The sequence below is a fragment of the Elgaria multicarinata genome, chromosome 9, assembly GCF_023053635.1.
Source record: "Elgaria multicarinata webbii isolate HBS135686 ecotype San Diego chromosome 9, rElgMul1.1.pri, whole genome shotgun sequence".
Lineage (NCBI taxonomy): Eukaryota > Metazoa > Chordata > Lepidosauria > Squamata > Anguidae > Elgaria > Elgaria multicarinata.
Genome location: NC_086179.1, coordinates 31,394,624 through 31,408,750, shown reverse-complemented (window position 1 = coordinate 31,408,750; position 14,127 = coordinate 31,394,624).

Sequence of the window (14,127 nt, the reverse complement as noted above, 5' to 3'; positions counted from 1 at the left end):
GTGGGGCCAAAGGTAAAAGAAGTAGAGCAAAAGGACCAAACATATTTCAGCTGAAAGCTCTTAATCCCAGTTAGTAAGCCTTAGGAGAGGCATTTCAACCTTTTAGAGTGGGTGAAAATGTCTGAAAGCCAGGAAATAACTGGTGGTTGAGGTGAAGGGAGTGGAGTGGAGCCAGGCAAGGAGGCATGGCTAGGGTGGGCTTATGGAAAAGAGGACAGGGCTCCTGTATCTTTAACAGTTGCATAGAAAAGGGAATTTCAGTAGGTGCCATTTGTATGCATGCAGCACCTGGTGAAATCCCCTCTTCATCACAACAGTTAAAGCTGTAGCAGGAGCTATACTCCTGTATCTAACTGTTGTGATGAAGAGGGAATTTCACCAGGTGCTGCTGCATGCATACAAATGACACCTGCTGAAATTTCCTTTTCGATACAACTGTTAAAGATACAGGAAAACCTGTCCATCTTTTCATATGGTCACCCTGGGCATGACCATCTGGGGCACCTGAGAAGGATGGATATGATCCACAGGCCTGAGGTTGAACACCCTTGCTATAAGTACTCTGTGACTTTTCTTCTCCCTATCACCCTTACGAATCAGATACTGCTTCTGTAAATGTATAATGACAATGCATAGTACTACACACTTGCCCAAAACTTTAGCTTTCAATTATACAGTACTGTAAACTTCAATTAATTTGGTCTGGCTATAGAGGTTTTATTCCTGATTTCCACTGGCATCAGATCAGTTTTTTGTCCACCCTCAGTATGCATTTTCTGAGTTAAATGGAACAACACTTCTTAATTTTTTTTCCAGTCCTTTCATTAGAAGAGGATAACTTTGTTGTGTAATTAACATGCTTGTAATGAAGGATTCTGAGATTATGTGCTAATTTCTCTCCCACACACAGAATTTTATCAGCAGTAATTGCATTAGCATCTTTTCTTTTCTCCCATCCCCTTGGGAGTTCATGAAATTTGCATTTGGCCCTCTTTCCCCATCCCGCCCTACTCGCTCCACTCCTCTGTAAATTTGCCAGAGAACATCAAGCTGCTTAACTTCCAAAGAACAAAAGGAAGAAAACTGCTATATGTTTCAGTTTTTAAAACCTCCCTGAAGAGGCAAAGAAAACTTTCTGAAGATGCCAACAAAGAAATACATTTATTCCTGCACAAATATTTCTTCCACCAATAGAATCAACTGACACTGTGTCTATTGTAAACAGGAAAAAAATAATGGCTTTAATTAAAGTTTCAGGCTTCATGCCTTTGATTTGTGGAAAAGGTCTTACACTAACTTGGTTTTGAGCGTGTGACTCTAGCGATGATGTTCCAAAATGAGGCTTGCAATTGGCTTACTTAACAGTAAATATTATTTGGGTTAAGAAAAGTATTTGAAAAATGCATAGAACACACTCAAATTAACTGGGTAGAGAAAATGTCCAGAGGTTTCAAAACGTCTAACCCCTCACACAATCATCCAAAGGGTTATATGTTTGTTTCCCCTTTCTACTGATGGAGGGGATTGGGTTATTGTTGATGTTGTAAACCTAGGGGGATGTTTTAGGGGGAAAGATAAAACCCATCCCCACCCTCATTTTGGTGAAGAATGATCCTGATCATGAATATTCATCTCTTCTTCTGCATCTCTCTTTAGATATAATTACAATAATTATTGCATTCATCTTCATTACTACCCTGTGGGCTAGGCTTTTAATGCCAGGGAAATGAGGCTGTGGGATAACGATTTGCCCAAGGCCAACCCAAGAATACATATGAAGATATAAATATGAGAGTTGCCTTGCTAGGTCAGACCTATCTAGCCCAGTATTCTTTTTCAAAAAGCAACAAACCAGATGCCCCTGGAAGCTCCCCTGTTATTTGTCTCCAGCATTTGGTATTCAGAGGCACAAGTGTGATCTGCATCAACACGTTGTAGTGTGGAGTGTTTCTATTCAAGATTCCAGCCAAATCCCCAGTCAGCCATTAAGTTCACTGGGTGATCTTTCCCTAGCCACTATTTTTCAGCCTATCCTTCCTCTCAGGGCTATTGTGAAGATAAAAATCTGGGGAGAAAACCATGCACATCACCATGGAGGAAGAGCAGGATAAAAAAAACGTAGAAAATAATAATAGCTGTCATAGGAGACATGGAAAGCTTCTTTGTTTCCAAGGAGCTCATATAAGGGCTTTAAAAATGATCCTCTCAACAACTTTGAGAGGTAGGTTAGATCTAAGAAACCTACTCACATCATCGTTTTGTACTATGGGTTTTCTGGTACCCTGCTCCACAGAAATCTGATTGCTGTTAATGGTGAAGAACAATGCAAGTATTTACTGAAAGAAAAACAGTTAACATAAATATTGGTGTAGTTAATCACCATATGGCTGTTTCTGTTGATGTACAAAGGCCCTGGCTCTGGAAGCTCAGTGCCGGCCCAAGCGGAACACTGAGCCCAATGAGATACTGTACAGCACACTCCAGGGAGCACCCTTGGGAAGCTCTGATGCATCCCCCAGACCCAAGGACTCAGGCCTCCCATCAATCTCAGCCTTTGAGAATGCCTCTCCTAAAGCTTTTCATCTCCCTCAGCTGCATAGGAGCTTCAGGCTACAGAAATGAGCGTAGGCCCTTTAAGTAAAGGTGTGCACAGACCCATCACTCCGCTTCTCTTCCAGATCCATGATTTGTGGATCAGGCCGCTTTGCTCCACCCCCACTCCGCCTATGTCCACTCCGCTCCGCTGCGGAGCTCTGGATCCGGATCGGAGCTCCGTTTTCCCCCCCCATAGGCTTGCATTGAAAGCTAAAAAAGTATACAACTTTTTTTCTTTTAAAGTTAGAAACCTCAAGTTTGGCACCATGACACCTCATGGACGTATACACACGCACGCCAAGACTCAAGGCAATCCCATCATCCCCTGATTTTTGGGGAATTTATGAAAATCGGGCACCCCATTCACACCCCTTTCGATAGCTCCGTCAATTTGCACGTTAGAAACCTCAAACTCACCACCATGATACTTATCCAGGGATACACATGCACGCCAAGACTCAAGGCAATCCCATCATCCCCTGATTTTTGGCAGGGCTTAAACCTTTTAACTCACCCCAAATCAAGTCCCATTCTACAACTACGTCAATTTGCATGTCAGAAACATCACCTTTGGTCTCATGACAGCTTATCCATGTGTCCACATGGATGCCAAGTTTCAAGGCAATCCCATCATCCCCAGATTTTTGGGGAATTTATGAAAATCGGAAACCCCATTTGCAGACATGGACTGTTCTCTGACATTTGGACAGATTAAAAAAATTGAAGCCGGCACCCTCACAGACACCATCTCGATCCACATCCCCTGATTTTTGCCAGGGCTTAAACCTGCAGACAGCTCAATGGGGCCATGAATTGGGGAGTAGAGATAAACCTAAATATGAATCTTCTTCCACACTTGAAAAATTGATTTGGAACTTCCACAAACCAGCCCTGCGAGGTGGGCAGGGGAGGAGGGAGGGAAGGCAGGCAGGCAGCAGACATTTCTGGGGGCATAAGGAAGTGAGCCAAGGATAAGCCAGTAATGCAATAAATAAATAAATAAATAAACAAACAAACAAACAAACAAAGGAGGTGTGGAATTAAAAGCAGCAGTGTTGCTGAATAAACAACAAGAAGAATTTTTTTAAAAAAGGCTATATCTGTCTTTTACCAGTAAGAGGGGGAGTGGACGTGCCCAGAGGGAGGGGGAAGCGTCTGCCAATTTGACTGGTCCTGTCTGGGTACCAGTCTTTAAGAAGCAAACACTCACTTCAACTCATGACACGCATTCTCTCCACAGGTTAACCTTTGGAGGGCTCTGATGGCTCTCCAAGGACAGGAGAGTGTGCACTGGACACGTCTACATGCCCTAGGGGAGCTCATCCCCTTGCACCACATCTATTCAGTTGTTCCCCAAAGTTAGGGTGGGTAGCAGTGCTCTCTTATTATTGGCTTAGTATATGATTTCAGGTTGTGTTTGTGCATTTGGTGGAGCTACTGTTTTAAAAAACACTGGGAAAACTCCGTTCAGAGTAGAAAGAGAAGTTTCCCAGAATCCCAAGTTACCCATTTTACCTATCCCCTCCTCCCACTTTGGGATCATGTGATCATGACCGGGAGTTGACTCTGCCCCTCAGCAATCGAAAAGGTACTTTCCCCCCCCCCCCGCTTTTACCCTACTTTTTAAAAAATTCTAGCAAGCGAACCCACAGCACACAGAGAGCTGAGAGTAGGCTCAAAATGACCCCCAGCCATGACTCTCTAAGCACAAGAAGTTTCAGAAAGATAGCTTAAAAAACAACACAGTTATCCCCTATTCTTTTCCGCAATGCAATCCTATGGGCGAAAATTTTCAAAATGGCAATCGGATCGGTCCACGGAAAGAGAAGTGCTTCTTCTATGGGCGCTTCTCTTTGCCATGCTTCTAGGGGTCCCCGGTCCGCTTCTACTCCACCTCTGGGCAAGGCGGAGCAGGCCAATTCGCTTCTGATACTCCGCTTCTAATCGGAACGGAGCACATGCCTACCTTTAAGTACTCAGTGGGAGGTTGAGCTTCTGAGGGATCTGATCTGACCAGCCTTTTTAAGCCCTCAGTTGATGCTGGTTTCTTGCCGGAACAATAGCTCTTTTCATGAGAAGGTAGCTTAGCCTAACCTAAAGGGTGCTCTCCAGGGTGCTAACTTCAGATTCACTATTCTCTTCTGTGGGTTAATCATTCTATAGCAAGTTGATGTGTAGAGATCTTTCAATGGGACGTGAGTTTAGAAGCAGTCTTTCCTGCACTATGATCCTTTTATCATCTGTCAGAATGTGGAAATCCCCGGTTTAGTGACAATTCATTATATATATAATGAATATGAATTATATAATTCATTATATATATAATGAATTGCCATCTTTTAGGGTAAAACTCTATCAAGGTAGTGTACAAGATCAAAACAACACAAACAGTGTAAACATGTACAATAACATTCAATAAAATCTATATAAACATCACTAATAAAACCTGCACCCCACGGACTACTGAAAGGTCTATGAAAACAGTTGGGTCTTCAAAGCCTTCCTAAAGATCTGCAAAGAAGGAAGCTGGTGAGTCCCTGATGGAAGCTTATGCCAGAGATGTAAGATCACCACTGAAAAAGCCTTCTCCCTTGTACTCACCAGCCTTACCAAATTTAGGTGTCTAGGTTTCACTTACTTGGAACTAAGGTGCTGACGAACAGAGGAACAGACAAACACACAACCTCTTTTATTATTATAGGTGATGTGGCTTTGATCAGGTGCACTGTATTGTTATGTTGTTGTTGTTGTTTTTAATGGAAGGCACCTTGGGCAGGCTTTTGCTCTAACAGTTGGCCTAAAATAATCTTAAATCAATATACCAAAAATAGTTTGACATCAATCAGGTAACAGGCAGGACAAGGATTGCTAGCCTGCCTACACAAGGATGGCTTCCCACAGTGACTGATCACCCAGTCTGAGAGGAAGCTGCAGGTTTGGGCACTTTACAGTGGCAACTTCTTCAATTTCTGGAGTCACCTGTCTACTCCAGACCAGGGGAATGTTGAGTGCCTGCCAGATTGGACTGATCCTGACTCTTTGACTTTTCTATGCCTGGACTCGGGTAGCAGAGTCTATGGTCATTGAACTCTCTATGTGGGGGATTATTCTGGACTTACTCTTGGATATATGTCTTGACTCTTGTACTTGATAGGCTTTGACCCCTGAAGTGTGGAGGTAACAATGAAGATTTCAAGGTTGGGTTAAATCTCTGCATTCTTTAGGACTTTTTCTAGAATCCTTGTCTTTGATTGCCTGGGATGATCTACAGTAGGAATTATTCAAGACTTTCCCTGTATTTTGAACCATAGAGATTGTAGTGGACCAGGTTTTATGGGTCCCTGATACAGTTAAGATTATGAGCTTTTGACTGTTCTTAGAAATCCATATTGCCAACAGCTAGATGATTTCTGGAGTATTGCAACCTTTAAGCTTTTGCTGTGAGAAGCTCATTTTAACAATAAAAGTAATGCTGTGCTGAAAATTTCTCCAATGAAAATTTTGACCATTCTCATTCAATCTGATTGAAAAGAAATTGCTTTTGAAAAGAAATTCAAAAGAAAAGAAACTTCAGAGAAATTATCATGGGTTTGGTTCAGGGTTTTTGTGTTTACCTTACTTATGAGATGACTGAGAAGTGTGTGTGAGTGTCCTGTCTTTCATTGTACAGTCACCCCTCTGACAGCCTGTAGCCTCCTTGGCTTCCTGGGCTGGACCAACAGACATATATAAAATATCATTTTTTGAGTCATTAAACGTATTGTTTTATTACGATTTTATATGTCCCCGGGCACATGTATTTCTTAAAACATTTCTTACCATTGTGTTGTCAGTAGATATGTGCTGATCTGGGCCACACAATGTATTTTAAATATTTTTTTTCCTCAAATCCCCTGTCTGCGGTTTGTTTCCCACTTCCTGTTTTCTTCCACTTCCAAGAGGGAGGGGTGATGGAGGGAGCCTCCAGCAGGGTTAGGGGATTACTTTCAAGTAAATGCCATTGATTTCAACTGTTTACATCACATGCTGGCTTCCCTTTGAGGAAAGTCCATTGAACAGAGAGAGTCTTACTTCGGAGTAAACACATATCAAACAATGCCCATACACATGCAGGGAGCCTCCAGCAGGGTTAAGGGATTAATCTCATTGATTTCAACTGTTTACATCACATGCAGATCATGGAAAAGGGAAGGGAAGTTGTGACTGCAAAGATGAACACAAGGCAAGAAAGAGTTAAAATGGGCGGGAAACATAGGAAAAAACCCCGAGAAAGGTGATTGGCTAAAGGAAAGCATATGAAAATAATGGAATGTTTCTTAACGACACAATGGGCCACATTACAGAAAATACAGCTCCTTATACAGGTAAGCCCAGGAAAATATAACGACAGGAACCGTAAGTGATAAAACAATAAAAACCAAGCATCATATGGCGGGATAAGACGGAAAATGAAATTAAAACCGTTTATAAGAGGTTTATTCACTTATGTGTAGATCCACTCCTGCACTTCCTGCCCAGGGGAAGACATCATAAATTTACTCCTCCCATAGGGCACTTTCAGATCAGGAAGTGCAGGCAACCTGGGAGACTATAGAGCCATGGTTAGACGTGTAATAGAAAGTAAAATATAGACAGTACCTTCAGCCACTTCATAGTGATTAGTTAAGGTCAGAAATACCAGCAACACACATTCAAAATGAATTATAAACTGCCCTGTGGCAGAAAAACAGACGCTCCGTTCATGGGGAAAGAAAACTTTCAAGAAATTCCTGAGATTTTTCTTTTCTTACTCCCTAGAAAAAAAAGGACTCTTTTCAGAATTTTCTCCACATTTTCTTCACCATTTTTTTTGTAGTGGCTGCATTTGCTCCTGTCAATGCCCTGGAGTGACGCTACTTATATGGGGCATTGTGGTGCATGCAAAATGGGGACCAGGCTGTCAAAACAGTTGATACAGTAGCAGTGGGGGAGGGGGGGAACACCTTAGGGGGGAAAACAAAGTTGTTCTGCAACCATTGCCAATGGTGATGCCTACCTGTGAGAAATTGTTGGAAAAATTCTCCTTCCCCTGAAGAAATTCAGTGAAATTGTCCCCTCAATTTCTCTACCTAAAAATAGGGTGGAGAATTTTGAGAGGCCACTTGCACACAACTCTAAATATAAGTTGTCACAGTTCGTAGTATTTTGTGTCAGTTTGTCTGGATTGGTTTGTGCCAAGAAATGGGCACTGGACAATCTGCCCCTTTTCTCTGTTGATTAAAAGTCAGCATCAAGGGAAAGGCTGGCTATAATCATGATGCTTTGGCCAGGTCAGTTATTAGCATTCTGTGACAAAACACCGAGAAACACCCTCTTGGTCAATCATCATCATCATCATCATCATCATCATCATCATCATCTGTCTTCAGATTTTCTGTTATCAAAATGTTTTTAATACATGTACAATAGCAGAGAGCAAAGAAAAGAAAGCTCCTACTTTAGATCAAAGGAGGATTGGAGTGAAATGGAACTGGCACCGGGTAGATGAAAGTCATTCAATTGGCCATGAAAAGTGGCAGCTTTTATCAACATCAAAGAAATATTGAGGGAGAGAAGGAACACAAAAAGAAAATAAGAAGAGGTGCCTCTTGATCCAGCAAATAATACACAAGATTCCGTCGTAATGGTGGATACTGCTTGCAGACAAAGGGCATATTCTGAGACTTCTATGTTTAATGTGCATATGACCTTTCAGGGCTCCCACAGTGCATCAAATATTCAATGTTTTTATTGCACTGAAGATGTATGAAACTTACAGGAAGAGTTTGGTTTGTGGGGAGCCCATTCTCCTTGCCCAAGGGACAATGTGAGCCAAGGGCAACCCTACCTTTCCTGTAGGTTTTCTAGCTTCCCTGAATATTTTCCCTGCCAGGTGAGAATGCTTGAGGAACTTGAGCTTGGCGAATTCCTTGATCAAATTATCTTTATGTGTACTTCATGGACTAATGTGTGGATTGGAACTTAACTGTCTACCAGATTTCACCATTCCCTGGATGTAATGGCACAGTTGGCAGCAGTTTAAACATATCAAAAACAAGATTTTTTAAAAAAGTACATATTTTGAAAATATTTTTTTCAACCACTTTTTTAAAAAAATTACAGAAACAGAATGGAATGAGAATATATCTTAAAGTATATGAGAATGGCATGGCCTGGATATAAATAGATTCTCCCAACCAAGATACCATAAAAGCAAAAGGTTTCAAATGTTCCTACTCCATTCATTTTCTCTTGTTCAGCTTTCTACTCAATGAGGATCCTTTTAGACATGAGAATCACATGATCCTGGAGAGTCAATCCCATTCCATTGCCTGTTCATAGAATCATAGAATAGTAGAGTTGGAAGGGGCCTATAAGGCCATCGAGTCCAACCCCTCGCTCAATGTAGAAATCCACCTTAAAGCATCCCTGACAGATGGTTGTCCAGCTGCCTCTTGAATGCCTCTAGTGTGGGAGAGCCCACAACCTCCCTAGGTAACTGGTTTCATTGTCATACTGCTCTAACAATCAGGAATTTTTCCTGATGTCTGGCTTCCTGTAACTTGAGCCCATTATTCTGTGCTTTGCACTATGGAATAATTGAGAAGAGATCCTGGCCCTCCTCTGTGTGACAACCTTTTAAGTATTTGAAGAGTGCTATCACACAACCTCCCTAGGTAACTGGTTCCATTGTCATACTGCTCTAACAGTCAGGAAGTTTTTCCTGATGTCCAGCTGGAATCTGGATTCCTTCGATTTGAGCCCGTTATTCCGTGCCCTGCACTCTGGGAGGATTGAGAAGAGATCCTGGCCCTCCTCTGTGTGACAACCTTTTAAGTATTTGAAGAGCGCTCTCATGTCTCCCCTCAATCTTCTCTTCTCCAGGCTAAACATGCCCAGTTCTTTCAGTCTCTCTTCATAGGACTTTGTTTCCAGACCCCTGATCACCCTGGTTGCCCTCCTCTGAACATGTTCCAGCCTGTCTGCATCCTTTTTGAAGTATTATTTATATTTATTTATTTAAGGATTTTTATGCCGCCATTCAGCCAAAAAAGGCTCTCACGGCGGCTTACAAAAGTATTTCTTGACAGTCCCTGCCCACAGGCTTACAATCTAAAAGACATGACACAAAAGGAAAGGGGATTGGGAGGGAGGGGGGGGGAAAGGAAAGCAAATTCAGGCACTACAATCTTAGTTGCAAAGTTCAGCAGTTACAGTTGACAGCAGGAGGGAGGGGGCTCTCAGCTGGAGCTGGACCCAGGCACGGTGGAGATGTGCCCGGCTGCTGCTTCCTCCCTCACTGGTGGCCTCTCCAGAGACAGTTGGTAGCAGGAGGGAGGGGGCTCTCAGCTGGAGCTGGACCCAGGCACTGTGGAGAGGTGCCTGGCTGCTGCTTCCTCCTTCACTGGTGGCCTCTCCAGAGACAGTATGGTGCAATACTCAAGTTGAGGCCTAACCAGGGCCAAATAGAGGAGAACCAGTACCTAGCGTGATTTGTTACATAGCCCTAAGATCTGCTGTACTCCCTCAGTCTGGGAAACTAATCTCTGAGGAAAGCTACAGAAGCATCCTCTCCTGGCTTCAGACACACAGCTGTAAGTCTCTAGAGATGGGGGCCTTAGCTAGACCTAAGGTTTATCCCGGGATCATCCCAGGGTCATCCCTGTTCATGTAAATGACACACAGGATATCCCAGGAGCAGGCAGGGATGACCCCGGGACGACCCCGGGATAAACCTTAGGTCTAGCTAAGGCCGGGGAGGAATATATATTTGGTTTGCATTTTAATGCGAACTTACCAAATTTCACAATTTCAAAGCAATACATGAACTGATCTCACTACGCTTTGAAATTTGCATTTCTCCAAATTTTGCAATGCAGTTGTCCAATCCAAAAAAAATGCATACAAAAATGTGTGTATTGGGGGGGGGGGAATGCACACACACAAAATGCCTATCAGTGGGGGGTGGAGACATTAAAAATGCATTATATTAGAAGAAGTACTTGCAAAAAAATGTTGATAGTGGGCAGATGTTAAATTTATTTAATTAAATATTTTTAACACTTATGTACCGCTCAATTATCTAACACAGATTCCAGAGCAGTGAACATAGATACAAATAGTAAAAGAACGAAGGTTTAAAAAGCAAATTAAAATTATTCAATTTAAAAATAAAGGAGCCAGAAAAATAGTTGGGGAACGCTTCTTGAAACAGAGAAGTTTTGGGGAGGTACCAGAGGCGACCTCCAGGGGCAGAGAGTTCCACAGAGAAGGAGGCACTACACTACAAGCTCTTCTCCAGGTGGACTCCAATCGGGCCACAGGTCCACATGGAACCACCAGCAGCATGTCCTCCAACGACCTCAGTGATTGGACAGGTTGGTAAGGGAGAAGGTGCTCTCTCAGGTATCCTGGTCCCAAACAGTATTAGGAGAAATGTGCACAAAAATACACACAAGTTTTCATGCTATGCCTTTTGTTTTGGATTTTGTTTGGTGTGTGTTTAAGATCAATGTATGGGATGAACTGAATTTAAGATTGGGAATGAGAATCTGAGAGCCAGTTAAAATGACATATTCATCCACTCGTGCTCTATTCCAGTTGCCTTCCACTTTCTCCATCTTTTGGGTGATGGGCCCTGCCAGTGCTCTGACAATACAGAGGTATGTCTTTGTTAAGTTGCAAAACTTCTGCTGATGAGACTATTTGCTCTGAAATGTGCAAAAACATTTAGTATTGAAATAAGTAACCACTTGCTGATGGAGGGAGTCGGAGAAGCAACCCTAACATGACATTTTAGTTCTGTCTCCGGCTCATTTGTTGTAACATTATTGGCCTTTAATGTCTTGAGTATTGATCTGAAATGTGATACAATGCAGTTATGGGTAATGATGACTCATGCATTGTTTCCATTGTGTGGAAACAGGCTGACAGCAACAACAAATCCTTCGCTAAATGTCAATTTGTCTCATTAGCATTGGCCTGGCTGGTGTCCCACTTAACTGCAGCAGTCTTGGCAACACTTGAAAGCGAAAGTAAACTTCAAAAGCTTTCTGGACACTACAAGGAGAAAACACAGCAGGCATGATGTGCTCAGAAGCCGTTTCCATACAACCTGGGGACTTGGAATCTACTTACTTACACTGTTCAGCATCACATGGAAAACGCTATAACTGGCTGAAAAGTGCTTACTGCTTGAAGCATAGTGCAGACTTTGCTTAAATTGAACAGGGCATTTTCTGGCTTACCACAGAGCTGCATGGCTGTGATTGCCCTGAAAATGGATGGCAGCTTAGCTTCCTCCAAGGTTTCCAATTTATCAATCTGATTTTCAAAAATCCCAGCTTTCCATTTTCAAAAAGAGCTAGTTTTGTTTTGTTCTGTCCTTCACTGTTCTAAAACTAAGCTCAGAAAGGTGAAGCTTGTTCCCATAATATGGGAGCTCCAGTGCACGTGTGGAGAGTACAATGCAGATATGGAGCTCTGTGATTGGTTTTTGGATAAATTCCTGGAGGAGAGGGCTATCAATGGCTACTAATCATGATGACTCTATGCTACTTCCAGTATCAGCAGCAGTAAACCTTTGCTGGGGAACATGGGTGGGAGGGTGCTGTTGCACTCATGTCCTGCTAGTGGGTTTCCTATGGGTAGCTGGTTGGCCACTGTGTGAACAGAATGCTGGATTAGATGGATCCTTGGTCTGATCCAGCATGGCTCCACTTATTTATTTATTAAAAAATTATTTATTAAATTTATATACTGCCCCATAGCTGAAGCTCTCCGGGTGGTTTTCAAAAGTTAGAAACAGTGAACATTAAATAGTATATAAAATTTTAAACCATCAAAAATATAAAAATCAACAGTATAAAGCAACAGTATCCATTTAATCAACAACAGTTCTGGGGTCCACTAAAAACAAACAAACTTAGCATATGTTGTTAAATGCTGTTAAATGCCTGGGAGAAGAGAAAAGTCTAACAACAGGCAAAGGATCCAAAAGCCAGGTTTGGGCTTTCCAGGAGTGCAAAGGAGAGTGTGGGGTGGTGTCTCTGTCCCATAGAACACTGTCCAAAAACTCTCCATTGAGTCCACATTGCCTTGCTCCACCAGGAAACCACTGCACAAAAAGGAGAAACAGAGACATGCCATGGACATTAACCTTAATCTTTGGAGTGCAAACATTTAACCCTAAATATCCAGCAGTAACAACCCCCATTGCACAGAAATGATCAAGGGAGAAATAAAAAGAAGTAATTAAGAGAAAAGTAGGAAAATGGGGGATCAGAACATATGGGAAAGGTTTGGGGGGGATTCCCACCCATCCACCCACCCACCCACCCACACACACACACACACACACACACAGAGTGTGTGGACTGTGGGAATGCTGTGGATGTCATATATCTTGACTTCAGCAAAGCTTTTGACAAAGTACCACATGACATTCTGATTAACAAACTAGCTAAAAGTGGGCTAGATGGAACAACTATTAGGTGGATCCACAGTTGGCTACAGAATCGGACTCAAAAAGTACTTATCAATGGAACCTTCTCAAACTGGGGAGAGGCAACGAGTGGGGTACCGCAGGGCTCAGTCCTGGGCCCAGTGCTCTTCAACATTTTTATTAATGATTTGGACGAGGAGGTGCAGGGAACGCTGATCAAATTTGCAGATGACACCAAATTGGGTGGGATAGCTAATACCCTGGAAGACAGAAACAAACTTCAAAGTGATCTTGATAGGCTGGAGTGCTGGGCTGAAAACAACAGAATGAAATTTAATAGGGATAAATGCCAAGTTCTACATTTAGGGAATAGAAACCCAATGCACAGTTACAAGATGGAGGATACTTGGCTCAGCAATACTACAAACGAGAAGGATCTTGGAATTGTTGTAGATCACAAGCTGAATATGAGCCAACAGTGCGATATGGCTGCAAGAAAGGCAAATGCTATTTTGGGCTGCATTAATAGAAGTATAGCTTCCAAATCACGTGAGGTACTGGTTCCTCTCTATTCGGCCCTGGTTAGGCCTCATCTAGAGTATTGTGTCCAGTTCTGGGCTCCACAATTCAAGAAGGATGCAGACAAGCTGGAGCGGGTTCAGAAGAGGGCAACCAGGATGATCAGGGGTCTGGAAACAAAGCCCTATGAAGAGAGACTGAAAGAACTGGGCATGTTTAGCCTGGAGAAGAGAAGATTGAGGGGAGACATGATAGCACTCTTCAAATACTTAAAAGGTTGTCACACAGAGGAGGGCCAGGATCTCTTCTCGATCCTCCCAGAGTGCAGGACACGGAATAACGGGCTCAAGTTAAAGGAAGCCAGATTCTGGCTGGACATCAGGAAAAAATTCCTAACTGTTAGAGCAGTGCGACGGTGGAATCAGTTACCTAGGGAGGTGGTGGGCTCTCCCACACTAGAGGCATTCAAGAGGCAGCTGGACAACCATCTGTCAGGGATGCTTTAGGGTGGATTCCTGCATTGAGCAGGGGGTTGGACTCGATGGCCTTGT